Raw genomic sequence first — 26,464 nt, forward strand, 5'->3', positions numbered from 1 at the left:
TAATCCATCACTTTTTAGTCCAGTTCTGTGAAGAGCTTCCGTCAAGGTTCCTTCCCCACTCTGAACTCTAGGGTACAGATGTGGAGACCTGCATGAAAACCTCCTAAGCTTACTTTTACCAGCTTAGGTTAAAACTTCCCCAAGGTACAAACTATTTTACCCTTTGCCCTTGGACTTCCACTGCCACCACCAAACGTTTACCTGGATTTATTTTATTAGGAAAACGTTGTTCGGAAATGTCTTTCCCCCCAAAATACTCCCAACCCTTGCACCCCACTTCCTAGGGAAGGTTTGGTAAAAATCCTCACCAATTTGCATAGGTGACCACAGACCCAAACCCTTGGATCTTAAGAACAATGAAAAAAACATTCAGTTCTTACAAGAAGAATTTTAATAGAAGAACCAGTAAAAAAGAAGTAACAATAAAAAGAATCACCTCTGTAAAATCAGGATAGTAAATACCTTACAGGGTAATTAGACTCAAAACATAGAGAATCCCTCTAAGCAAAACCTTAACTTACAAAAAGACACACAGACAGGAATATCCATTCTATTCAGCACAGTTTAATTTCTCAGCCATTTAAAGAAATCATAATCTAATGCATATCTAGCTAGATTACTTACTAAATTCTAAGACTCCATTCCTTTTCTGTCCCCGGCAAAAGCATCACACAGACCGACCTTTTGTTTTTCCCTCCCCACAGCTTTTGAAAGTATCTGGTCTCTTCATTGGTCATTTTGGTCAGGTGCCAGCGAGGTTATCCTAGCTTCTTAACCCTTTACAGGTGAGAGGAGTTTTCCTCTGGCCAGGAGGGATTTTAAAGGGGTTTACCCTTTTCTTTATATTTATGACAGCTTCCCTTTGTCTTGTGACCACATAAGAGACATCCTGGTACAAAGAAAAGTGGAAGACAAAGATCCAGCAACCCTAAATTGAAAGCACCTTTTTGGAAGAGGCCAACATAGCACTGAGCTGTACTCAAAGTGAGCTCTGCTCCTACTCTCCACTTAACTTTTCAATTCTCTACCCAATCTCTAAGACAGACTGTGGTACTGCCAAATAAGCCATGGAAACCTCTCTCCAGTTTAAAAAAAAAAAGGGGGGGGGGTTGGGATAGCTATCTTCTTCACAAATACTGGTAGGCAAATCCTCACCCCACATATACTGATCAGAAATGAAAAGGAGCTGGCAAAGCCAACAACCCCACTGCTACAGACTCTAACGTGGACACTCTGGCTGTTTACTGACAGTTTTGACAGTTAGCTGTTCGCCTGGAGCGGACACAATCATCCCTTGGAAATTTGCACCCTGTGAACTGCTGGTGAAGATAACGTTTTTGGGAGTAGATACTATGGGGATAAAAGGATTTAACTCAGCTCTGAGGTTAACAAAAGCCTGTGATGGAAAATGGGTACAGTGAGGAAGCAAGCCGACAAGGATACATGGAGACAGTTTCAGATGTGTAGTGGGAAAAAAAATGATTCCGAACACCCCACATAAAAACAAATCAAAAATCCCTGAATGGCTTGATGCTAGCAGAGAAGGCTTTAAAAAAAAAATAAGAAGGAATTTTACCCAAAGTGGGGGTGGTGTTAAAAAACATGTATTACGTTTTACCTTTATTTGCACTATTTATGTTTTTGCTGTATCCCCTGAGCTTGAAATAACCTATTTCTAACCACCCTAGTTTCTATGTATTGTTCTTCTCTTCTTACTGGTATCTAGTATTTACTACAGCTCCTAATTTAGTATCATCTTCAAATTTAACAGGCTGTTTACCCTTTTTTCCTGATTACAATAAATATGTTCATTAACACACAGCATCCCTACATAATATCCTGGATACATTACAATTAGTTATTTTTAATAGTTATAAATTTGAACATTCAAACCAATCTGTGGATGCAATTACATCAACAAAATCTCAGTATTACCAACTGTTTATACTCCTTCATAGTTTTCAATCCATGTAACAATCTTCATATTCAAACCAATGTGAATTATTTACACAAGTAGTATTACATGAGATGGGTATCAAATGCTGTAATGAAATCCAGACATCTACATCTGAATAAAATTTAAGCAGGCTTTCAAAAGTGGATTTTCCTTTTACCTAGCCAACTTCACTAGTTGTGCAAATCCCTTTTATATTTTGCATCAGGAATCCAATGGACCGTAACAAGTGCCCTGTACAAAGTACAGCAAAAACCATAATTCTGCATGTTCATGAGACTGGCATTGAAGTTTATCAAAAAGCCTAGCTCTAGTTTAATAATTCAAGTTTTGTTATTTAAAAAAAACACTCTTACTTGTAACACATAAAAGTCACAAGCTTTAGTTTACAGTACTCTAAAACTTGTTCTCTGCACCATTTTCTGGTATCTAAGGCTTAGAAGTTACTTCAGTTATTGGTGAAGATAGTAATTATTTAAATGGAGACCTGTGTATTAAGTGATCCAATCTTTTTTTAAATATGCTGGTCTACAGAAGAGGCAAGAAACAGGAATCAATAATGGTGAAGCACTGTAAGTCAACTTCATAATCTGAAAATCATTAAACAAAACCAGTTCAATAAAATTTCATTAAAACAGTCTTTATGCTGGGCGACCTTCATAAAAATTGCTGTTAGAGAAAAATCTCCTCCAACCTATTTCAAAGATTTCTACAAGTGAATGATTCTCAACTGCATATTATCATTACGCTAATCTTTATTTAAACTTGCCACAAACATGTGAACTGCAGATTTCTTGTAGCAGGCATACAACTATCCTAGATTAGATGGATTCTATCATCTGTCATGGAGCACAGAGTGTGCCATGCCTTGTACCCCATCTTGTAAGCACACCTTCCTAGTGTTAGGTTCTGGGCCTCCAATTCACTCAAGGAGGAGTCCCCTGACTCTACCACTCTTTAACTGGGTCTCCCTAGGCTTCAGCACCCATTTCTCACAGTCACTCTTCTAGCAGAGCCACCTCGTCTTTGCTCTATGCAGGAGTTCTCTCTACAGGCAACTTTGTAACCAGAAAATATTTGCAGTGACAAGGCCAACACACCTGAAACTTACCTAAACTTTATTTTCCATCCCCTTGCAAGATTTGGGTAAGTTCCACTCAGCCTGTACACCTTTACTCCTGGCCACAGAGAAAGACAGACTCTTGCAGCATTCTGTGTGCTGCCCTCTGCCAGAGAGTCACCTCCAGCCATGGCTGCCCAGAGTGCCTGCTCACCCCCATCCTTCCTCTCTAAGGGTACGTCTATACTATGAAATTAGGACAATTTTATAGAAATCGATTTTAAGAAACCGATTGCATATGTCCACACTAAGCACATTAAGTCAGTGAAGTGCATCCTCACTACCATGGCTAACATCAGCTTACGGAGCGGTGAACTGTGAGTAGCTATCCCACAGTTCCCGTAGTCTCTGCTGCCCATTGGAATTCTGCGTTAAGCTCCCAATGCCTCATGGGGCAAAAACATTGTTGCGGGTGGTTTGGGGTACATGTTGTCAGTCGCCCCTCCCTCCGTGAAAGCAACGGCAGACAATCATTTCACACCTTTTTTCCGTGCAGACGCCATACCACGGCAAGCATGGAGCCCGCTCAGCTCAGCTCACAGTCACCACTGCTGTTGTGCCATGCGTGCTGCTGTCAGCAAACGGTGCAGTACAACTGCTAATCATCATCATCCACCACTTCCACTGCAACTCTACTCTCCTGCTCTTGTAAATGAGCTCAGTCTCAATAGCAAATTGCTCCATGTTGTCGTCGTCCACTGCTTCCGCTGCAACTCTGCTCTCCTGGTGCCATAAATCCACCTCGCAGGTCCTCTCGTCGTTCTGTATAAATATCTATTCTCGTGGCATCCATCGTCATCCACCGCTTCCACTACAACTCTGCTCTCCTGCAGACGCCATGGCGTGGCAAGCATGGAGCCCGCTCAGCTCACCGCTGCTGTTGTGAGCATTGTAAACACCTTGTGCATTATCCTGGAGTATCTGCAGAACCGGACTAAGATGCCAGCACGAGGACGATTTAGATGAGGACATGGACACAGAGGTTCCTGAAAGCATGGGCTGTGGCAATTGGGACATCATGACGGCAGTGGGGCTGGTTGGTACAATGGAATGCCGATTCTGGGCCCAGCAAACAAGCACAGACTGGTGGGATTGCATAGCATTGCAGGTATGGGATGATTCACAGTGGCTGCAAAACTTTCGCATGCATAAGGCCACTTTCCTGGAACTTTGTGAGCTGCTTTCCCCTGCCCTGAAGTGCAGGAATACCAAGATGAGAGCTGCCCTGACAGATGAGAAGCGAGTGGCAATAGCCCTGTGGAAGCTTGCTACGCCTGACTGCTACCAGTCAATCAGGAATCAATTTGGAGTGGTCAAATCTACTGTGGGGGCTGCTGTGATCCAAGTAGCCAATGCAATCATTGACGTTCTGTTATCAAGGGTAGTGACTCTGGGAAATGTGCAGGTCATAGTGGATGGCTTTGCTGCAATGGGTTTCCCTAACTGTGGTGGGGCGATAGACGGAACGCATATCCCTATCTTGGCACCAGACCACCTTGTCAACTAGTATGTAAACCACAAGGGGTACTTCTCAATAGTGCTGCAAGCACTGGTGGATCACAAGGGACATTTCACCAACATCAGCATGGGATGGCCGGGAAAGGTGCATGACACTAAAAGGTTTAGGAACTCCGGGCTGTTCAAGCAGCTACAAGAAGGGACTTACTTCCCAGACCAGAAAATTATCGTTGGGGATGTTGAAATGCCAATAGTTATCCTTGGGAACCCAGCCTACCCCTTGCTCCCATGGCTCATGAAGCCATACACAGGCAGCCTGGACAGTAGTAAGGAGCAGTTCAACTATAGGCTGAGCAAGTGCAGAATGGTGGTAGAATGTGCCTTGGGACGTTTAAAAGCTCGTTGGCGCTCTTTGCTGACTAGGTCAGACCTCAGCACTGTTAGGGGCTTATTCCTTCACCCACTTACCTCCCTGGTCCTTCTCACATGAACAGAGAGCAACAATACCTAAAGGCCAAAGGTGCGAACAATTCGATGTTTTTTGGGGTGAACTTCCAGCAAGAATGATTCCAGTTTCCTTCCTTAGCGTCCCCCTTCCCAGCTCTGACACCACAAAGCCTTACCTGTGTCCCTGTTCCCATTCCCCTCCTTAGCAAACCATGATTCCAATTTCCCCACCCCCATTCCTTGTTCCCATTTCCCCCCTTAGCAAAACATGATTCCAATTTCCCCACTCCCATTCCCTGTTCCCATTTCCCCCCCACACACACACACACTTCCTGATTGACTGCAGACTATACAGTAAAACTTGAGTTCTGCTTAGCTATACCTTAACCAATCATTTTACTGAAATTTAACTAACCAATCCTAACATATTGTAACATGATTATTTAACCAATTATATCCCACCACCTTAATTAGTTTACACCCAGCAAAATTAATTGTACAGCAGACAGAAACAATCACAAAACCAGACAGAGACCATGCAAATAAACAATAGCAAAGTGGGAACTATAATGACAAAACAATACAGAAGTGAGGATTTCACATCCCAGCTATTGGTAAGTGAGTTCTTGCCAGACAGGATGCTATCACACTAAATTTTCTTTTACATTTTCTAGGCACTTCCCTTTCTCTGGAGGTGATAGGAATACAATCCTGTCCTGATAATGCCTAACAGCCCAATAGCACCTTATTTCAATGTGACTAGTTTGGAATGTGAGGATGTGACCGTTCGTTTCCCAGCTTATGGCTGCCTCTGCTGCTTAGCCAAAGGCCTTATACAGTCAGACAGTGATTTTGATTCTCTCTTTTATACCTCTAGAACTAGCTAATTGATAAGAATACACCTAAATTAGAGTATAGGCCTTTACAGACAGGCCTGAATATCTATATCCTAACAAGCGCAACCAACGTTCCCATTGTTATTGCTGCTTGCTGTGTGCTCCATAATATCTGTGAGAGTAAGGGGGAGACATTTATGGAAGGGTGGGAGTTTGAGACAAATCGCCTGGCATCCGATTTTGAGCAGTCAGACACCACGGTGATTAGAAGAGCACAGCAAGGCACGCTGCACATCAGAGAGGCTTTGAAAACCAGTTTCATGACTGGCCAGGCTTCGGTGTGACAGTTGTGTGTATTTCTCCTTGATGCAAACCCACCCCCCTTTGTTGATTTTAATTCTCTGTAAGCCAACCACCCTCCCCCCTTCGAAATAAAGTAACTATTGTTTTGAAACCATGCATTCTTTCTTTATTTAAAAAAAAGGGGGGGAGATAACTGACAAGGTAGCCCGGGTGGGGTGGGGGAGGAGGAAAGTACAAGGCCACATTACTTATTGTAGTCAAGCTACAAATCAAACTGTTTGAATGACAGCCTTCTGTTGCTTGGGCCATCCTCTGGAGTGGAGTGCTGGGTGCCCAGAGCCTCCCTCCCCGCGTTCTTGGGCATCTGGGTGAGGAGGATATGGAACTTGGGGAGGAGGTCAGGCAGTTGTACAATGGATGCAGCAGCAGTCTGCTCTTGTTGGCTTTCCTGCAGCTGTACCAAATGCTTCATCATGTCCGTTTGCTCCCCCATTAGCCTGAGCATCACCTCCTGCCTCTGCTCTTTGCGCTCACTTAATGCTTTCCCAGCCTCTAACACTGAATGCCTCCATGCATTCAGCTGTGCCCTATCAGTGCAGGAGGACTGCATGAGCTCAGAAAACATGTCATCGTGAGTGTGTTTTTTTCACCTTCTAATCTGCAATAACCTCAGTGATGGAGATGATAGGGGGAGCCTAGAAACATTTGCACTTGGGGGGAGACTAAAAGGGAGAGTAAAATTTAAGATGATACATTTCTGAGAACAAAAGGGAGACTCTTTCACAGTGAATCAAACAATTCACAGCAGACAACACATGTGCTTTAGGTACAAAGTTGCATTTTGCCTTTTATATGGAGTACCTGCCGGTATGGTGACACATCACACAAGGCTGGGCAACAGAATTCGGTTTCCATGCAGCCATGGTGTAAGGTAAAGGGTACGTGGGGTTGGCTTCTTATGCATAACATGTGGGAATGGTTTCAAACTGCAGCGCCATCCTTTCCCATAGCAAGCAATGGGTTGGGTTTCACATTTAGAAGGAGAGGCTGTGGTTTTCGGGTGGATGTGCAGCACACACCTCCCCCTACATGTCTATTCTCCGGGATGATCCCTTTTAGCCAAGCACTAACAGCCCAGCATGAACAGGGTTCTTTTACTGTTCCCTTACAAAAATTCCCCTATTTCAACCAGGTGACCATGAATGATATTACTCTCCTGAGGCTAACAACACAAAGATATAGACCAAATGTTGCTTGAATGCGACCAAAACCCAGGACCATTCGCTGCCATGCTTTGTGTTGCAATGATTCCAGAATACTCTCAGAATACCTCCAAGAGAGCTTCATGGAGATGTCTTTGGAGGATTCCTGCTCCATCCCCAGATATGTGAACAGACTTTTCCAGTAGCTGTACTGGCTGTGAATGTATCCCAATTCTTCAGGGCAAATCAAACATTAAACACTATTGCTTTTAAACCCTGTACTGTAGTTACAAATGTGCACTCACCAGAGGTGCCTTCTCCAGCTTCAGGGTCGGGGATCCCGCCTTTGGAAGGTATTGGCTCCCGGATGATGAAAAGGTCCTGGCTGTCGGTGAGAACGGATTCACCGCTTGCCTGCTGCGCATTCTCCTCCTCCTCATCCACAAAATCCTCCTCCCTGTTGCGTGAGACTCCCCCCTTGCAGGTGTCCACAGACAATGGTGGGGTAGTGGTAGGGTCCCCTCCTAGAATGGCATGCAGCTGATCATGGAAGTGGCATGTATGGGGCTCTGACCCGGAGCAACCCTTTGCCTCCTTTGTCTTTTGGTAGGCTTGCCTCAGCTCCTTAACTTTCACGCAGCACTGCTGTGTGTCCCCATTGTAACCTCTCTCCAAAGTGCCCTGTGAGATTTTGGCAAATATATTTCCATTTCTTCTTTTTGATCAGAGTTCTGCCTGCACAGATGCTTCTCCCCATACAGCAATCAGATCCAGTGTCTCCCTTTCGGTCTATGCTGGAGCTCATTTGAGATTCTGTGGGGACTGCATGGTCACCTGTGCTGCCAAGTGCGCCATGCTGTCCAAACAGGAAATGAAATTCAAAAGTTCCTGGGGCTTTTCCTGTGTGCCTGGTTAGTGAATCGGAGTTCAAAGTGCTGTCCAGAGCGGTCACAATGGAGCACTATGGGATAGCTCCCAGAGGCCAATACTGTCGATTTGCATCCGCACTATCTCAAATTCGACCCAGCAAGGTCGATTTTAGCACTTCTCTCGCCGGGGAGGAGTATAGAAGTCAATTTTAAGAGCCCTTTAAGTTGACGGAACAGGGTGGTTGTGTGGACGCGTTCATTTTAAAAATCGACCTAAAGTGGCTAAATTCGACTTAACCCCGTAGTGTAGACCAGGCCTAAGTCTTCAATGGTTCTGTGTCCCTTTGATCCCAATATCTTGGGCCTAGGGAAAATAAACCTGCTACCCTAGCTGGAACCAGGTGGGTGGGCATGTCACAATTAATGGCTCTCCCAAGTGTTCCCTTAAGGAACCCTGGTATTCTCTCTGAAGGCATCTTCTCTCTGCCATTATTTCATTTCCTGTTTGTTTCCCCCCACCCCACGAGCCTCCTTTGATTTAACTCCATGCAATCAAGCAAATTAACAGTAAGTGAAATGATGCACATAATATTAATAAACACAGAAGTCTCCCACATTCTCCATACCATTACAAATAATTCAAGTGTCCGAGAAGTACAGGCGTCCTGCAAGCTCCTGACACTGTATGATTCACTCACACCTGTTCATCATTTGTAGTTATAACAACTGGTATAATCCAGTTAGATTACTTGATTAGCTGTCCATGCATTGATTCTAGCATGAGAAACGCCTAAAGTGCAAAAGTGGAAGTATTTGAAGGTGTAGCTAAAGTCCTGTAGAAAAGCACTAGTACACTTCTGTGATGGAAAGCGTAAAATAGTTTTGTGGCAAGTTTAGAGTGCACATACTGGGGCACAGTTCATCTGGTGGCCGTGGAATTGCCCATGGAATTCACTCCTTCCTTACTGAACTGCTCCAGAATCTAAGTTTTCATTTAAAATCAATACATGCTCCTTGTCCTCATACTTTTAAAGATAATAAGCATGAACCAAGTACAAAGCAATGCCACATTTTCTTCCCAATTCTGGAGACAGTGGGAAAGGTATGAACTGCCCAGTTCATTTTAACAGGTTAGCTCAAACTAAATCATGACAATCTTATTGTCATTGTTTATTATGTCACAGATTTTTCACAAAAATAACCAGCTAAAATGTTTATCCTATAATCCAATACTGCCTCCAACACCCCCAGTTGCCAAAAGGTGCCAATTCATAGATGTACAGATTCAAAGGCCAAAAGGGATAATTGTGATAATCTAATCTGACTTCCAGTACAACTCAGGCCAGAGAACTTCATCAAAATAATGCCCAGAGCCTATCTTGATTTAAAAATTGCTAGTGTTGGAGAATCCACCACAACCCTAGGCAAACTGTTCTCTTTTCAGCCGTGAGGCTCTCCAACTTCTCCCCACACCCCCATCAAAAATGTCAACAATGTAGTTATGCATTGTCAATATAAAAGTATGTGGCATATGAGAAACTGAAAACATGGGAAGAGTATACATTGAATTTGATATAAACTAAATGGCAGTGGGGAGTGTACTGATTATATTATTCATTTTCATATGCAATTGATTATAAACCTCATTTTTAAATTTTTAAACAAGCTGCCAAAGAATTTCTAGTCTGCTGCACCAGAATGCCATAGATTCCAAAGGCTTTGCAGCAGAATTTAGGTCCAATTTGCAACAGAATACATGAAATGCAATATAACTTACCAGTTCAGTCTTAGCTTACTGCAAACCCTAATGGAAGGGCGCCGAAGAGTAGAAGTACTCAAACTTTACTGCACCAGCCAGTCAAAGAGTAGGCCCTGGTTGTCCAGCAAGTTTATATGCTGTATAAAGGCCTTCTTGTGAACTCAATTACTCAGAACATGCATATATAAAAATCACCCTACGAATACAGAAAGATTACTACAAATATGCAGAGGTTTTATTTCTGAACCCCTTAATAAATCTGATCAAGAACATGTCACAAGAGATGCAATATACACAGCAGTATTTTAGTAGTAATTGGTATATCATTTGAAAATGCATCCTCCAACATCAAATTATGCATTATACTATGGAAATAATGGTATTCCAATCTTTCTAATGAATACAAAAGAAATCTTAGGGCCAAAAATCTCTTTTGCTGTAACTCCGTTTACTTCCATGGAGCTCTGCCAGCAAAGAACATGACCTTTAATTTGTTTAAGGTTTCTAAATAATTTTGGTGAAATGCATGCATGCAAAGGTATTTTGAAATAATTCTGTGAAACTTTATGTGGATCACCATAAACCTACCAAGTTTTAAAAATCATGCTAGTCTACAATATAAACAGGAATCGTTGTCAAGCAGTTCGAGCAGAAGACCGGGTATCAGCATCATTGGGTTCTACTCCTAGATATGCTACCTGACCATAATCCAGTCCATTAGTTTTGAGTTTGTGGAGAGATATCAATTTTTTTCCCCTGTTTCAAAGGAATCTGTTCTTCACATGACACAGCCTTGAAGATCTCAGACAGCTAGCATCCAGCCACGCTCTTCTATCCAATGCAGCTTCAGTTAACACCACAGACAGTGAATAAAAGCATTTTCATTTTTAAAAGCTGGTGTTCCTTAATGGAGGATGGTGCTCTTTATCCTTTAACTCATTTTTAAATATGGTTTCGGGGCATCACTTATAACAATACCTAAAACAGTTATGTTTAAGGAAATTGTAGGTCTGAGACCCTGCCTCCGCCCTATTTTTAAGTTGCTTTTGTCTTTTGTGTCCTTTGCCCCCATAAATTTGTCTGTCTGTAATCTTTCAAAACTAATAATTGTCAACATTCACATCTACTTCACTATAGCATATAACTTTGTTTTCCTCTCCCTCCTCACATTACTCAATTCTCTTACTGTCCATGCCTACTAGCATATTTTACTTGCCACTTCCTCCTGGGTTTTGCCTACTTATGGCAGCCCTTGTGCTTCTCCAAACCTGGGGCTGTATAGCACCAAATATACAGTGTCTGTTTTCCCTAACACTGCAAATTGATGCTACAAGGATCAACAGTATGAGCATCAAAATGATGCATGTCTCAACTGCCAGTTACTTCTGACAATCTCAAAGATATTAAATTTTAGATTAAAAGATAGTCTCTCCAAGACTATTTTAAAATCAAGTTGGACATTTATGTCCTTGATCCCAGCCATCTGGCAATGAAAAAGACCAAAGTGAAAGGAGATGAGTAAGAGGGGACATGCTAGAGATATAAAAATAATAAATGGTACAGAGAACGTAAATCAGATGTTTTTATTTTCTCTGCCAAAATACAATGGCAGTAAATTTAAAAACAGGCCAAAAAGATTTTTGTTTACATACTACATAATTAACTTGTCACAAGACATTGTTCTGTTGTGGCTTACTGCTTAGCAAAATTCAAAAAATAAATAGTAATTTATAGGGTTAATTAAAACATTCACATTAGTTAAGTTTTCTTTTTTAAAAAATAAAAAGGTATATAAACCCTCTTGTTTTTGATAGCATAAGCCAACCTCCAGCTAACAGGAGTTACCAAGGAAGTACTTTCTCGGCTGGTTATCATACAGTTATACACTCTGAAAGTCCTTGCACCTTCCTGAGGCATCCGATTGTAGACACTGTCAGAGACAGCATACTGATCTAGATGGACTACAGCTCTGATCTCATGCAACTAATCCAATATTCCTGGAACTATTAGTAGGAAAAAGAAAAAAAAAGTACTCTTTCCCCCAGTTTGTCAGTCTCACTTCTATGAATCTTTTGTGTCAGTTATTATTACTTTACTTTTATTCAACCTACTTGATGGAAATATTCTGCTTTTCTTCCAATAAACAGAATAGCAAAGCAGCACTCTGCTTAGATTTTTTTTAATAGAAATAGAAGTGATAGTTAAAAGCCAGCACTGTGCTAGATGAAGACCAAATGAAAGCCATATTCAAGTGAAAACCAGATAGAATGAACAAACAAAAATGGTTTTAAATTAAACTTCTACCTTCGCAAAACATGCATGTGCGCTGCTTTTAAACTACTACTTTTCCTAAACTCAACTGGAATCATTACCTTCTGCCTTACTTTAATAAGAAGTGAAAATTAAGAAGTGGTAGGGCCAAGTTGATAAACAATTGAAAGCTGAAGCCAGCCTAACAAGAGGAGGAAAAAGTTTGGGAAAGGGAGAAAATGCTTTTAAACACACACAGAGTTAGGAACTATTCTTTGAAATCAGCGGAATATTTCTCCTTTATGGCTGCAGCTGCTTATTTTGACCTACTCTGAAAGACAAAGTAGTCTAACCAGTATTAAAGAAACCAGCATTGAGGCTTAAGACCAAACAAGTTACCACTCTTGCTTTTTCTAAGCAAGCTAATCAATAAGCGGGGGAGGGGAGAAGAGAAAAAGAGTCTCCAGTGCCACTCAATTTCCAGTATCCTAGATCCCTCCCAGTCAGGCTCCAAGCCAGGTCACAGCAGAAAGTCCAGAGCAACAGCTTGTTTCTCTGATAAATTATATTCTCCTTTCACAGGCAAAGGAAATACATCCATGCACATCCTTCTGGACCCCTCTACAGCATTTGATACCACTGATCAACTAATATCCTCCTGACCCAAAAGATGCTGTAAACAGAAGTGTCCTGAACAGAAATATCCTGACATAGCTCTCGTCCTTCCTCTCACTGTGAGCCAAGAGCATTATTATGGGAGAGCAGTCCATCTGCTTAGCAGAACAGGTCACCAGGAATATGTCATCCTAGTTGTCTGCTCTGGATCATGACTGAGTAAGGAGTTAAAGTCTGTCTTGATATTTAAAATCCTTTATGTGATTTACCCTAGCTGTTGGAAAGATCACCCCTCTTTTCATGACCATGTTCTCGCTTGACAGGTACATTCCACTGGAAATAGGAAATGGCATAACATAAGGTACAACTTTTTCTGGAGCTATATCAAAACCAAGAAACTCATGTCTGCAAGAAATATGAATAACCACAGAACTCACCCCATTCAGAACCAGATGCAAAGCTCATCTCCATCTCACCTTTCCTGCAATAAGTCCATTATCTCACACACAAACACAATTCTGAAAAAGCTTAACCAAGATAGAACTATCTGCTGGAAAGGGAGAGAGATAATTTCTTTTTAATTCTTGAGAGATGCTCAGATTCAACTGACAGGCACTATAAGAACCTATATAAATAGAAAATCTTAGAAGGATTCTAAAGAAACTAAATATAGCCATTCCACCGCTATTTGTTTCTCCTGGTGTTAGATCGATATATTGATTTTGTTAGTGTTTTGAAGTTACAATCAGGTGATTAGAAGTAGCTCTGAAGCATGTAGCTGTACTGATTTTTATGACTCATGACCAACTATGATTAGTCAGATAGCAATAATTTCTAACATAATATAATAAGGATTTAATACTATCCAAAGCAATTTTTGGGTACTGTATTCTGAAGATTTTTTTCTGATAGCAACTGATCTCACATTTTTCACAAGTAAAACCCATCAACAAATGCTGTATAGTAATGTACCTTTTTTAATAATGTTGGAAGGATTAAGTCATCTCGGTGGAATATGTACCATCAAAAGTTAGTATTATAGAGCTACAATCCCTGAACTCAAAAGTTTGTCTACCAAAGTAATCAGGAGCATTGTCCCTATATATCTGGAGCCTGACTAGAAAAGGTCTGAGATATCTGAATGGTGGGTTACTATTGCTGACTGTCCTTACACTTGAATATGACTACACTTTAGTGACTAGAAGGATGTTCTTGGTGGAGGGCCTGCAGCTCTGGAAATCACTTCCCCCGCTGAGCCATTTCAAAAGTGATTAGTGATTTCCGGTGCCCAATCTGAGACATTTTAAGGGCCCCTGATTTTCAGAATGTTTTGCAAATTGGCCTTCTGAAAATAAGGCTCCTTAAAAAGACTTGTCAAGTTGGGCACCCCGCAAAAATCCCACACAAAGCATCCAAATATATTTATCATTTCTGAAAATTTAGGCCATGAGCTTTGGTCTGAAGAGGATGCTTATGGCTAACTGAATTCATTTTAGGATTGAGTTCATTTAGTTTGATGTGACCATTAAGTGTTATTGATATTTTGTATTTATCCTCCTAGCATTTTGACTGGCTTTTGTATGTAAGCTAATAAATTATTCCAAATTTTATTATAATTTCATATTAGCTAGGAGAAAATTAAGTTGTAAACTTATCAGTAAATATAGTTTTAAAGAGACCCACATGCTAAAGTGGCTTAAACTACTTCCAATTTCCCCCTGCTCCTTTGTTCTTAATGGAAATCAAAACAGAGACAAATACTTAAGTAACAAGATCATATGATTTTTCCCCCCAGTAAATACTCTCCCCACTAAAAATCCAACCACAACTACCAATAGAGGAGGAAACTCACTAATAACGCTATCTGAAATGTATTCAACACCATAATAATGCTATGATGCAACACCAGTGTGAATTCTGTGTTTGGCATCTCCCATTTAAGGAGGTCCATAAGAAAGTGTTTTTAGAACAATTTCTACAAATATCAATTTTCTATACTTGAAAACTAAAGCTGGAGAAACATTTTTGTACAATACCACTTACAAAATTTTAGAAAGCCATAGCTGTGAATCACCTGTTTATGAAAACCAAAGATATTGTTTTGGTTACAGCTCAAAAAAAAATTTTTTAAATACACACACACAAACACAAAGTTGCTCTGCCTAGTCTAAACAATCAGAAATACAGTCAAGTCTTTTTGGTTACATCTCAAAATTACAGATTATATATATAAATAAGATGCTACTAAACAGACTAGAATATCATCTTTGGGTGTTTAGACTAGGCAAAGTGAGGGGTTGTGTGTTTTATATATATATATATATATATGTTTGTGCACACAAAACTCACTCTGCCTAGTCTAAACAATTACAATACAATGTTCTCGTGTCAAAACTTTTGACATTGGTTTTAATATTTTCTCAAAATGACTTGCAAGAGACTTGGAGTTATGAACCAGCCAGCTTAACAACATTAAGGTATGAGAAAATAAGAACTTTAAGAACATATTTATTAAAAAGAAAGTTATTCTAGGAGTTCCACGCGTATACAGTTAGTTGAAAGCTAGTACAGTGCAATGTTGAATGAAGACAAAAGATATAGGATAGTTCTGCCCTCTGCAGGGGGTATAAAGGTATTAATTAAACCGTCTACATAAAAAAGCGATACAGTACTTATGGAAGCATTATACGAACACTTTAGAAACAAAAAGGTTTAGAAAAGTCTTCATGATATATTCTTTATGTAAACTATTAAACCATTACTAATGCAAAGTTTCAGTGCACAGATGTTCAAAAGCATTCATAATATTTGATAATATTTGGCAGCAGCAACTAAAAGCTTCTACTGAGTAACTACTATGTAGGGATAACTGATGGATATTAATTTTTTTAAGTTAATTGCAGTTCAAAAATCAAATACTTTATAGTGTCTACCTTCAAGGTGAGCTTGCATGGAAAATATACCTTTTATGGCCCCAGTCCTGTAACTGCCTCCACTTGACTGACCTCTGAACCAAGACAGAGGGAAGTACAGGATTGGGGGCCTAAGATAGCCTCCCTTAAGACTGATATGAAAGTCTAGACGCAGTGTTTCTCGAATGCGGCCACCATGGCCACATGCCTTTTCTTGCGGCCACAACCTCCTGGGCTGCTATTGGGGGGGCGGGGAGGAGAAAGTAGCTGCCCCTTCCCATTCCTGTTGCTCCTGGATGCACAACCTTGGTGTTGATTGCTGGGGTGCCAGCAGGGACCTGTGGAGACACCTGGGGCACAATGCTGAAGGACCAAGCAGCTGGTGAGTTCCTCACCTTCCCAGGGGCGGTAGGGCTCAGGCTTCAGCCCTGGAGTGATGGGGCAGCAGTCTCTGGCCACAGGGCTTCGGGCTCCAGCCCCCCACTGCCTCCCCCCACCCCCATTGCCCCTAGTCCCCGCTGCCTCCCGCAACCCCCACATCCACATTACTTTGGGGGGGCTCTGCCCTCCCGCTGCACTAGATACCGATTTCTCAACCGCAGGGCTCTCCCGGGAACTGCAGCAGGGAAAGGAGCAGAAGGTGGGGCTGCCGGGCAGCCCCACACTGGCAGCTCCTCCGGCACCACCACTATACCGCCCCCAGACCCACCCTCAGCCCTGTCCTCCATGGGGCTGCCGTACAGACCCCAGTCAGGAGGACTCAGCTGCGTGGAAGGGCTAGGGGTGGTACAGCAACCCTGCTGGAGGAGGGTTCATGTTCTGCTCCTTTCACCACTGCCATTCCCAGGATAGCCCTGTGGTTTAGGGCTCTCCCGGGAAATGGAGTGGCGAAAGGAGCAGAACGCTGGTAGCACCTCTGGCTTGGCTGTACTGCCCACGGCCCTGCCCCTCCAACCCTGTCCTCCGGCGCGGCTGCTGTACAGACCCCAGGCAGGAGGACTCAGGAAACGCAGCTGCGTGGAAGGACTCGGGGCAGGGCTGGGGTGGCCCCATGTTCTCTCCTTTCGCTGCTGCGGTTCCAGAGTGCCCCTCCAGCCCTTCCTTCAGCTGCATCTCCTGAGTCCTCCGGCCTCGGGTCTGCACCGCAGAGGTCTCCGGCGCAGCAGGAGGAGGACAGAGCCCCCTGCCTGGTAACATGGGATGGATGTGGATCATGGGGAGGGGATGGGGAGAGCACGGGGACACCAGCCTGAGGGTAGGACGGGGGGGGCGTCACATGGGGAGGTCACATACCCCTCCCCCTTTGTGTCCCTCCCACGAGCACACTAGCAAGAAATGATTTCTACTTGCACCACTGACTGCACTAGAGCAGTTTTCAACCTTTTCCCCTTTTGTGGGCCCCTACAGAGTTCTGACTTGAGATGCAGAGGCCCCTGTGGAAATCTTAGGCAGCCTGCAGACCCCGAAGGGTCCGTGGACCACAGCTCGAAAACCCCCGCACTAGAGGGCACACCAGCTCCCCCGTGGGGGAAGCGCGACTGAAAACAACAGCTGACGACAGCCACCTAGATCGACAACCCCTGTCACGCACCTGTCAAGTGTTTGCGAAGTTTCCTCCAGCAGAATTCACGACAGACCTGGCCTGCACACTGACTGGCGGGGCCACACGGAAACATCCCAGGCTTTCACGCGCCTTGCCACGGCGAGACAGGCTCCCCCCGCCCGGCCCCACCTACCCGCGACCTGCCCGCGACCTGCCCGCGGGCCCTCCCGCCGTCCTCCCTTCCGCACGGCAATCCCCGCCAGCGGAGCCTCTCTCTGCCCCGCCCGCTCCAGGGCCCGGGCTGCCGCCGCCGCCGCCCCCCGCCAAGGGGCACGGAGCTCCCTGCCCTGCCCTGCCCGGGGCGTGTCTCCCCCGCACTCACCCTGCGCCGCCCCCGCTCTGACCCTGGGGCCGGGCGGGCCTGTCCCGCGCCGCCTGCTGCCGCCGCCGCTCTGCCGGGGGCCAGAAGCGCCTCCCGCCCAGCAAAGGCGCCCAGCAGCCCCTTTGGCCTCAGGCTTGTGCCTGGGGAGCGGAGCCGCCCCCGCGAGAGAGGAGGGGGCGGCCAGGGGCTGCGCAGGTGGCAGGACGGTTCAATGTGTAACGCCCAACCCCTGAAGTGTCTCTTCATTGGGGGCCAGTCAGGGCCATGAGGCGAGGGACCCGGGGCGATCCAGCCCAACGGGGAGTAGGAAAGGAGGGGCAGGTAGGGCAAAGAAGGGGATACACGGGGGCCCAGCGCATTTAAACTAGTTATCAGGGAACTAGGGCTGCTAATGGAGTCTAATTAGGCCCTAATAATCTTCCAGGGGAAGGGGTAGAAGCTCCTGCCTCCAGATATTTAAACCTAGAGGAGACCTAAGAAGGGCCGTACTGGCTCAGCCCTTCCTACTTGTATTATGTGCTTCCTTTACTTCCAAGTATTTCTTCACACAATGCACAGTCAACCTGGGGAACTCTTTGTCAGAGGATGTTGTGAGGGCCAAGACTATAACAGGGTTCAAAAAAGAACTAGATAAATGACTGTTAGCCAGGATGGTGCCCATAGCCTCTGTTTGCCAGAAGCTGGGAATGGACAACAACTGTCACAATAAAATGTGCCTCCCCCCACGGGGTCCCCTGGGTCTGCACCAGCATGTATATTGCTAACGCCTTTGTATGCATTGGAAAATATCTTCAGAAGGGTTGAAGGTGTGAGTATGGAGTGGAAGATTCCTTTGCAGGTTACAAGAGGCTGAAGGGGGAGGAAGGGAGAAAGGAACGGGTTAACTCTATGATCCAGCTAGGCCCAAAAAATAAGGAACAAAACTGCAGCCCAAGGCTAGCACACACAAACAAGCTCTCTGCTGCCAAACAGCCAGAAGCCTGTATCTCAACCCCAGCCAGCCATGAGAAAGGAGAACTAAGCCAGACAGAACTGAAGGGGTTGCAAAACTAGTAAAATTGTGAAGGACAGTGAGTTAAAAAACAGTCTTGCGACCCTGAAACTGATGTGTTTTGGGGAAACTAAGGGAGCCATAGAAGGCCGGTTCAGACTGGTACCGAGAGCACAGGGGACAAGGGTCCCTGGATGAAAATGCCTCCGGAAGAACCCGGGGCTTAAAACCCTCCTGAGAGCTGAAGCAAGTCGGAGATTTACAGTGGACCCAAGATGAATTGTGCAGAGGGCAGAACTCTCCTCTACCCTTCCCCCCCTTCTCCTTATTTTACACCCAGGCTTGGCCAGCCTTGGGTTGTGTGTGTGTAAATATGAAAGTGGGTTAAAGGGCTCAGGCACTAACGCTTTCTTCCTCCCTCTGAGTGACATGGGGTGCGCCCAGCACTTACCGCTGTTATTTGGTTCATAAAGCTTTAAACTTAGTCACTTTGTGTGCTCCTTCATCTCCTCCCCTAAAAATCCTGCAACCTCACCATGATCTGAAGCCCCAGGCAGATTGGTAAAATAAGTCTGTCACACAATGAACGGGTCACTTGTTGATTACCTGTTCTGTTCATTCCCTCTTGGGCACCTAACATTGGCCACTGTCAGAGGACAGGATACTGGGCTAGATGGACCTTTGGTCTGACTCAGTATGACTGTTCTTATCCGCCCAATCTCCCTGCATCCAGACCCACTCCCATGCCCAGACCCTTCTGCCAAACCTTACCCCCCTGCACGCAGAACCCCCACAATGAGCCCGCTTCCCCTGCACCTCAACCACCCCAATAAGCCAGCCACACCCAGATCCCCACTCCACTGAGCCCCAACCATTTGCACTTGGATCCCTACCCCACTGAGCCCCACTCTCCCAGCATCTGGACCCCCCACTGAGCTCTCCCACACCCAGACCCCCGCTGAGCTCTATCTCCCACACACCCAGACCCCCTGCTGAGCCCCAAACACCTTCACCTGGACCACCCCTGCAGATTCCAATTACCACTGCACCCAGAACCCCACCCCCCAACAAGTCCCTGTGCACCCAGGTCCCCTTTGCACCCAGATCCCCCACTGAGCCACCCACACCCAGATTGCCCCACACAGAACCCTCTCAACCGATACCTGGACCTTCCCCACACTAAGTCCCTCCACATTTGGATCCTGCCTTGCTGAGCCTGCCTCCCATGCCAGGTGCAGAGGGGCAATGCCCTGGGGGTTTCTGGGGCAAGCCTGGTCCTTGCACTGTGTCAGGGTTGGGTGCAGCCTCACTGCTGAGTCCATGTCATGGGGGTGGGAGAAGAAGAGATGCTCAGTGATCTCCCAGCTTTGTGCAGCCAGTGGCCTCTGCTCCCCAATGCTGGAGCCTCCACATTTGACAATTAAAATGTGCAGAATTTTAAAATATTCTCTACCAAAAAAAGTTTAATTCTGTGCACAACACCCAAAGGAGAAAATTAAGAAACACATCACTTTTAATACTTCTAGATCCAGCAGCAGCCTTTAACAGAGTCAAGCATAAACTGCTGCTAAGCTACCTACAAGTTCTGGTTGAGCTTGATGCAGACACAGGATAGTTTTGCTCATAACATGTCTACTACATCCCAAAAATAGCAATAAGAAGTTGCCCCTCTTGCCAGAGTTCTCATGTGCAGAACCCCTCCCTTCTCTCTCCTCTGTTTGACACAAATGTTAGGTTGAACTGGTCGGGAAATGATTCCACAAAGAAAATGCTGAAGAAAGTGAAACAAGTACTGTTTTCATCAAAAATGTCTGGACACTTCCCACAAAACCTTTTGTTTTCTCTAACAAGAAACACACACACACAATTTTCTGTCGAAGTTTGGATGGGAAAGTATTAACCATGCCTTAATAGCATTTCAGTACGGGATATTGTAAGATGCACTAACAGCCATCTTCTCTTCTCTTTCTTAGCAGAGAAAGGCAATGGCAATAGTCTGAAAAAACCCATGTCTGAATGAAATAAGCTTATGCTTAAACCTGGAAAGAAGGGATGCTTACTGGAAGAAGCGCTTGGAGGAATTGGAAGAATCTATTACTGAACCCTCCGTTGACAGAATTTGCCCTATGGTTATCAAAGTGGGGCAAAGTCTGTGTCCTACTAGAGAGTTATCTCCTCAGACACATACACAGCAACAGTGGAAAGAAATATCTGCTTTCACATTTGGCTAGCCTGAAGACCGTGCCCCTTCCTCTTAGTGGTGTGTCATTCCACATCTACCCAAGCCTTTGTTACCTCTAGGCAAAGCTAACACAAAGCATTCTTCTTAGCAGTGGGAGCAAAGGCCCAAAGTAACTTTTGCTCTGAACAACATGAAGCAGACAGTCTTAAAAGGAAAGGAGAAATTATTGTGATAGGCATTATAAAAATAATCAGAATATTTAAGTATAACAAATTGACAAGAGCATATTACATTGGTACTCCAGACTCTCCCTCCATCTCCAGACCAGCTTCAAAGTCATCATCTTTAATGTGGGTTAGCATGTTAATAAGTTAGCTATCTATAAAATTCTCCTCCTGCTTCATTCTGAGAATGCTATGATCAACAGGGACCCAGTGATTGACACAGCCCACCCTTAGATGCATGGTTATGCCCTAATCTCCCATCACACAAGTTTCTTGGCACTGTAGCTCATGCAGAGTGCAAGTCTTCTCATGGTCAGAGTATGATACCAGACTCTCCTTTTTGTAAAAGCCTTCTGTCAGTAAAGGAAGCTGCTCAACAAACTGATACCACCTTCCTCATCAACATCCAAACATAACCCTTCAGAAAGGCAAAAATAGGCAAATAGGTAAAGCAGAGGTCATGTTACACATCTATTAATGTTACACATTAGTTACACATCTAATTCTGATATTTAGTGCCTATAGACTACAGTGATGGAATAATTAGAAATTCATAGATAAGGCAAATTTATTGGTGCAGATTTAGGGTTAGAACTGAGATTTTTGACTCCCAGTCTTGCGCAGAGACCCTTAGACATGCCTCCCTTGTCATGTACAACATTACACAAATGGCTAGATGTATATGATGGGATTTTTTCCCCCTCACAGCATAAGCACCAATATTGATCACTGCTGGAGGAAAGGTGCTGACCATTTGGACCAATGCTCTGACTCAGTATAGGATAAGTCTTCCTCTGAAGTATGCCAATGCAATGCTATCACTGTTCTAAAACAGTGGCATGAGCCCTAATCAAGTGAAATACTTCAGGCTACCGTAAGTATATACACAACACATGCCTACTTGTAGCTAAAAGTGTAAGAATCAACATTAACTCCCAAATGGCAAGCTTTAGCTGAACTGGCCTTTAGGTAGTGAGAATTAAAATGGGTTTTAAGAGTGGTGAGTTTGCTTGTTTGTTTTTAAAAAAATTTCACTGACAAATAATCCATCGTTAAGGAAATTACTTTTCAACTGATTCCACTCTTATGTACACCTCAGCTTTATAGTGTAGGAAAGAGAGTCTAGTAGGACACGGATAGAACAGTGCTCAACTTTTTAACATTCATACATTTGTTCTGTGAAATCAGACTCCTGCATCCCCACATAAGTTTCCTCTAAGTGCAGAGGCTCACGGCTGCAGCAGGGAAAAGCACCCCTCCAACCGCCAGCCCCGAGGGGGGGCGGAGGGGGAAAAGAGAAGTGTAGAGGTGCCCCATCATCTGCGCTGGCCCCAGCACGGACCGCTGGAGCACCTCTTCCCCGGCCCCAAGTTGCTATGGCAAGAGAGGGGGAAGGGGAGACCACAACCAACCCTCTGCCCCAGCCCTGAGCTCCCTGCCGCACCCCAAACCCTTCATCCCCCGCCCCACCCCAGAGCCTTCACCCCTAGCCAGAGCCCCCACCACATGAATTGTTATGTGAACCAATATGAAGGTGATGTGTCACACATCACCTCCACTTTGGTGCACATAACAAAATTCATTCCGCACGTGGATGTAAAAAATTAAAGGGAACCCTGGTCCCTGCCTACAGTCATGGTATAGCTTTCCAACCATGAAATTAAACAACCTCACAGGAAGAGTTTAGGGATAGCCACATCAATTATTTCCATGGTAAGAAATTTACTTCAGAAAAGAAGTACAAGGACCTAAAATGAACTAGAGTAAGCAGCAAAAACAACTGACAGCATGGGAAGCAGCTATAAAGATTATAATGTCTCTTGTTTTGGAACATTTCCCCATTTCACTTGGGATTCTAGCACTTACGGATAATGTGGTCAACCCAAATGTGTCTCATTGAGGCATTTACAGCACCACCTCTTGTTCACATAGCTTGTTTTGTTCAGGTTTTGCCTTTTTTTTTTTTAAAAGTCTGCTTTTCCCCTTTTGAATTGCGTTAGTTACTATGAGAAAGGAGGTCATTGGTGTGGATATTAATAAACTCAGCTCATAAATGCACTATTGTGATAGGATACACTCACCTGACACAAGCACCCCCTTTCTCAGTTCGTGTGTGTGTGTGTGTAGTGGGTCTTCACTGACTCAACCCCCTGGGCTAGTCATACATGGTCTGTGAGGTAAAAGCAAAGCAAACTCCTTCCAGGGTACAAGTCCAACAGGGGCCTCTCTCAGTGCCCTCTGTAATGTCTCTCTCAAGTTGTCCCAGCTCTGGTATAGAGCAATACCCCAGGGCTCCTTTGATGGAGACAGTGTCTTTGCTCTCTTAGGGCCTTTCTAGCCCCAGCTCTTCAGCTGGGCCACTACAAGAATTCAGTTCCCCTTCTGGCAATATATCAAAGTCCAGGCTGCTTTCCCAATGGCTGGTGAGTGGGACCTAAGCCAGCCCTCTACTCTGGGTCCTAGCCCAGGCACCCTATAGATAGCAGCCATGCCATGTCCCTTTATCTAAGGCACACTGCTGCTCTAATTCCCTAGGCCACTTCCCTATAGTTCCAGCACATCCTTCACCTTTACTCAAGGGCCTCATCCTGGTGGAGTCCCAGCAGTCAGCCTGGAATTCCTTCATGTTCCCCTCAGCCTCTACTAGCACTTCTCTGTCTAATGTCCTATAGCTCCCTCAGCCAGCCAGGCATACCATCTACTATCCTCCAGATCAAGTAAGGAACTAATCTTACCCTACCCCTGTAGCTCTTCTTATACTAGCCTATTGGGCCCTAATTGGCTGCTTTCCACACAGCCACTCTAGGGAGCTTGGAGGACCTCTCTACTGTCCTATTCTGGGGCAGCGTGTGGCACAGCCATGAGGCCACCAGCAGTGGGCTTCCGAATCTAGTCCATCCCATCACAACTATGAAAACAATTTAGAGAATAGTTTGAAATTTACATTATGGGGCCTTATAAATATGCCCCTGGCTGCAGTGGAACCTATATGGTAGGATGAAGGGAGCCCTTGCAGTAAGGGTATGCAGGATGGGCGTTTGTAGTGCTCCAGAAATGGGACTTGGGAGTAGAGCCAACTCCCTATGGGGAACAGGACCTGCAAGTGCCTGTTGAGTGATTCCAAGGTTGCTGAGACTAGGCCTGCAGCAGTGACTCTAGAATCTGACAGGTTTCAGAGGAACAGCCGTGTTAGTCTGTATTCGCAAAAAGAAAAGGAGTACTTGTGGCACCTTAGAGACTAACCAATTTATTTGAGCATGAGCTTTCGTGAGCTACAGCTCACTTCATCAGATGTTTACCGTGGAAACTGCAGCAGACTTTATATACACACAGAAATCATGAAACAATACCTCCTCCCACCCCACTGTCCTGCTGGTAATAGCTTATCTAAAGTGATCAACAGGTGGGCCATTTCCAGCACAAATCCAGGTTTTCTCACCCTCCACCCCCCCACACAAATTCACTCTCCTGCTGGTGCTAGCCCATCCAAAGTGACAACTCTTTACATAATCAAGTCGGGCTATTTCCTGCATAGATCAAAGTTTTCTCACATCCCCCCCACCCCCATACACACACAAACTCACTCTCCTGCTGGTAATAGCTCATCTAAACTGACCATTCTCCAGGTTTAAATCCAAGTTAAACCAGAACATCTGGGGGGGGGGGGTAGGAAAAAACAAGAGGAAACAAGCTACCTTGCATAATGACTTAGCCACTCCCAGTCTCTATTTAAGCCTAAATTAATAGTATCCAATTTGCAAATGAATTCCAATTCAGCAGTTTCTCGCTGGAGTCTGGATTTGAAGTTTTTTTGTTTTAAGATAGCGACCTTCATGTCTGTGATTGCGTGACCAGAGAGATTGAAGTGTTCTCCGACTGGTTTATGAATGTTATAATTCTTGACATCTGATTTGTGTCCATTTATTCTTTTACGTAGAGACTGTCCAGTTTGACCAATGTACATGGCAGAGGGGCATTGCTGGCACATGATGGCATAGATCACATTGGTGGATGTGCAGGTGAACGAGCCTCTGATAGTGTGGCTGATGTTATTAGGCCCTGTGATGGTGTCCCCTGAATAGATATGTGGGCACAATTGGCAACGGGCTTTGTTGCAAGGATAAGTTCCTGGGTTAGTGGTTCTGTTGTGTGGTATGTGGTTGTTGGTGAGTATTTGCTTCAGGTTGCGGGGCTGTCTGTAGGCAAGGACTGGCCTGTCTCCCAAGACTTGTGAGAGTGTTGGGTCATCCTTTAGGATAGGTTGTAGATCCTTAATAATGCGTTGGAGGGGTTTTAGTTGGGGGCTGAAGGTGACGGCTAGTGGCGTTCTGTTATTTTCTTTGTTAGGCCTGTCCTGTAGTAGGTAACTTCTGGGAACTCTTCTGGCTCTATCAATCTGTTTCTTTACTTCTGCAGGTGGGTATTGTAGTTGTAAGAAAGCTTGACAGAGATCTTGTAGGTGTTTGTCTCTGTCTGAGGGGTTGGAGCAAATGCGGTTGTATCGCAGAGCTTGGCTGTAGACGATGGATCGTGTGGTGTGGTCAGGGTGAATCTGAGGGGTTGAGTTCTGTTTCCACACCCATAGGGCACCTTTGTTTAGTCAGATTTGTCACAAACTGGGAGATTTCCCTCCTGATGTGGGGAAATACAGGATTTAGGATTTGCAGCATCACAGATGCAGTGTGTGTAAGCACTGAGATGTTATGCAATCATGGCAGTGATGCAAAGTTAAAGTTGGAAGATGACTTCCCTTCTAAACCTGATTTTGGAACCCTCACCAACATTTTTTGGGGCAAAAAAGCCTCCTTTCTGCCTAAAATTTGTTAGGAGTAGTCTTTGTCCACAAGCCAACTGTGTTTGTTTAAAGAAAGTGTGAGGTTAATTGGAGAAGCCAATTTAGAATTATGGGATTCTGGCAAAAGTGATGACTTTTCACTTTTTGACATTATTCTTTTGACACACTTTTAACTCAAAGAGCAATGTAAAATGAAAACTTGTTTTATATATTAACCCTTATGAAAAATATTACACTGGAGTATTTTTGCCAAGCTGGAATATAAAGGTTTTTAGTTATTAGAGGATGATTTTTTAACACCAGGGAGGCATAGGAAGAATTTTGCATGTATCATAACATCCTTGAGAGGTTAGGTAGCTGTTGCAAAGTCTATTCCCCCTAATCTAAGTTTGTGGAGTTTATTTTTAAAAATCTTTAGCATTTTTTGTTGTGAAGATAGCCTTATAGACAATTATTAGGGAGCCCATCCTGCACATATTTGTTTTGGTAAGTTTGAAACCCATTTTCCAAGTTATTTATTTTAAACATTCCCATTGACATGTTTAATAATTACAAAATTTGCGCATGGTAGTAAATGGCAGATGAAATACACTTGCATTTTATTACAACATTTGATATGTCT

The 26,464-nt window shown here is 44.2% G+C and overlaps 1 long non-coding RNA gene across 4 annotated transcripts in view; it reads right to left on the reverse strand.

Moving 5' to 3' along the window:
• Positions 1 to 17,726, reverse strand: part of LOC140904999 (uncharacterized) — a 238,895-nt gene extending 221,169 nt beyond the window's left edge. For 3 of the 4 annotated variants that reach the window (XR_012156699.2, XR_012156701.2, XR_012156700.2), the window contains exon 1: positions 17,317 to 17,543. This is a non-coding gene — a long non-coding RNA (uncharacterized LOC140904999). Of the gene's footprint in view, positions 1 to 17,316; positions 17,544 to 17,650 lie in introns of those variants that run through there. The other variant, XR_012156702.2, reaches the window with a different exon arrangement.
• Positions 17,727 to 26,464: the final 8,738 nt, after the last annotated feature.

The sequence above is a fragment of the Lepidochelys kempii genome, chromosome 1 (genome assembly GCF_965140285.1).
Source record: "Lepidochelys kempii isolate rLepKem1 chromosome 1, rLepKem1.hap1, whole genome shotgun sequence".
In the NCBI taxonomy this organism is placed as follows: domain Eukaryota; kingdom Metazoa; phylum Chordata; order Testudines; family Cheloniidae; genus Lepidochelys; species Lepidochelys kempii.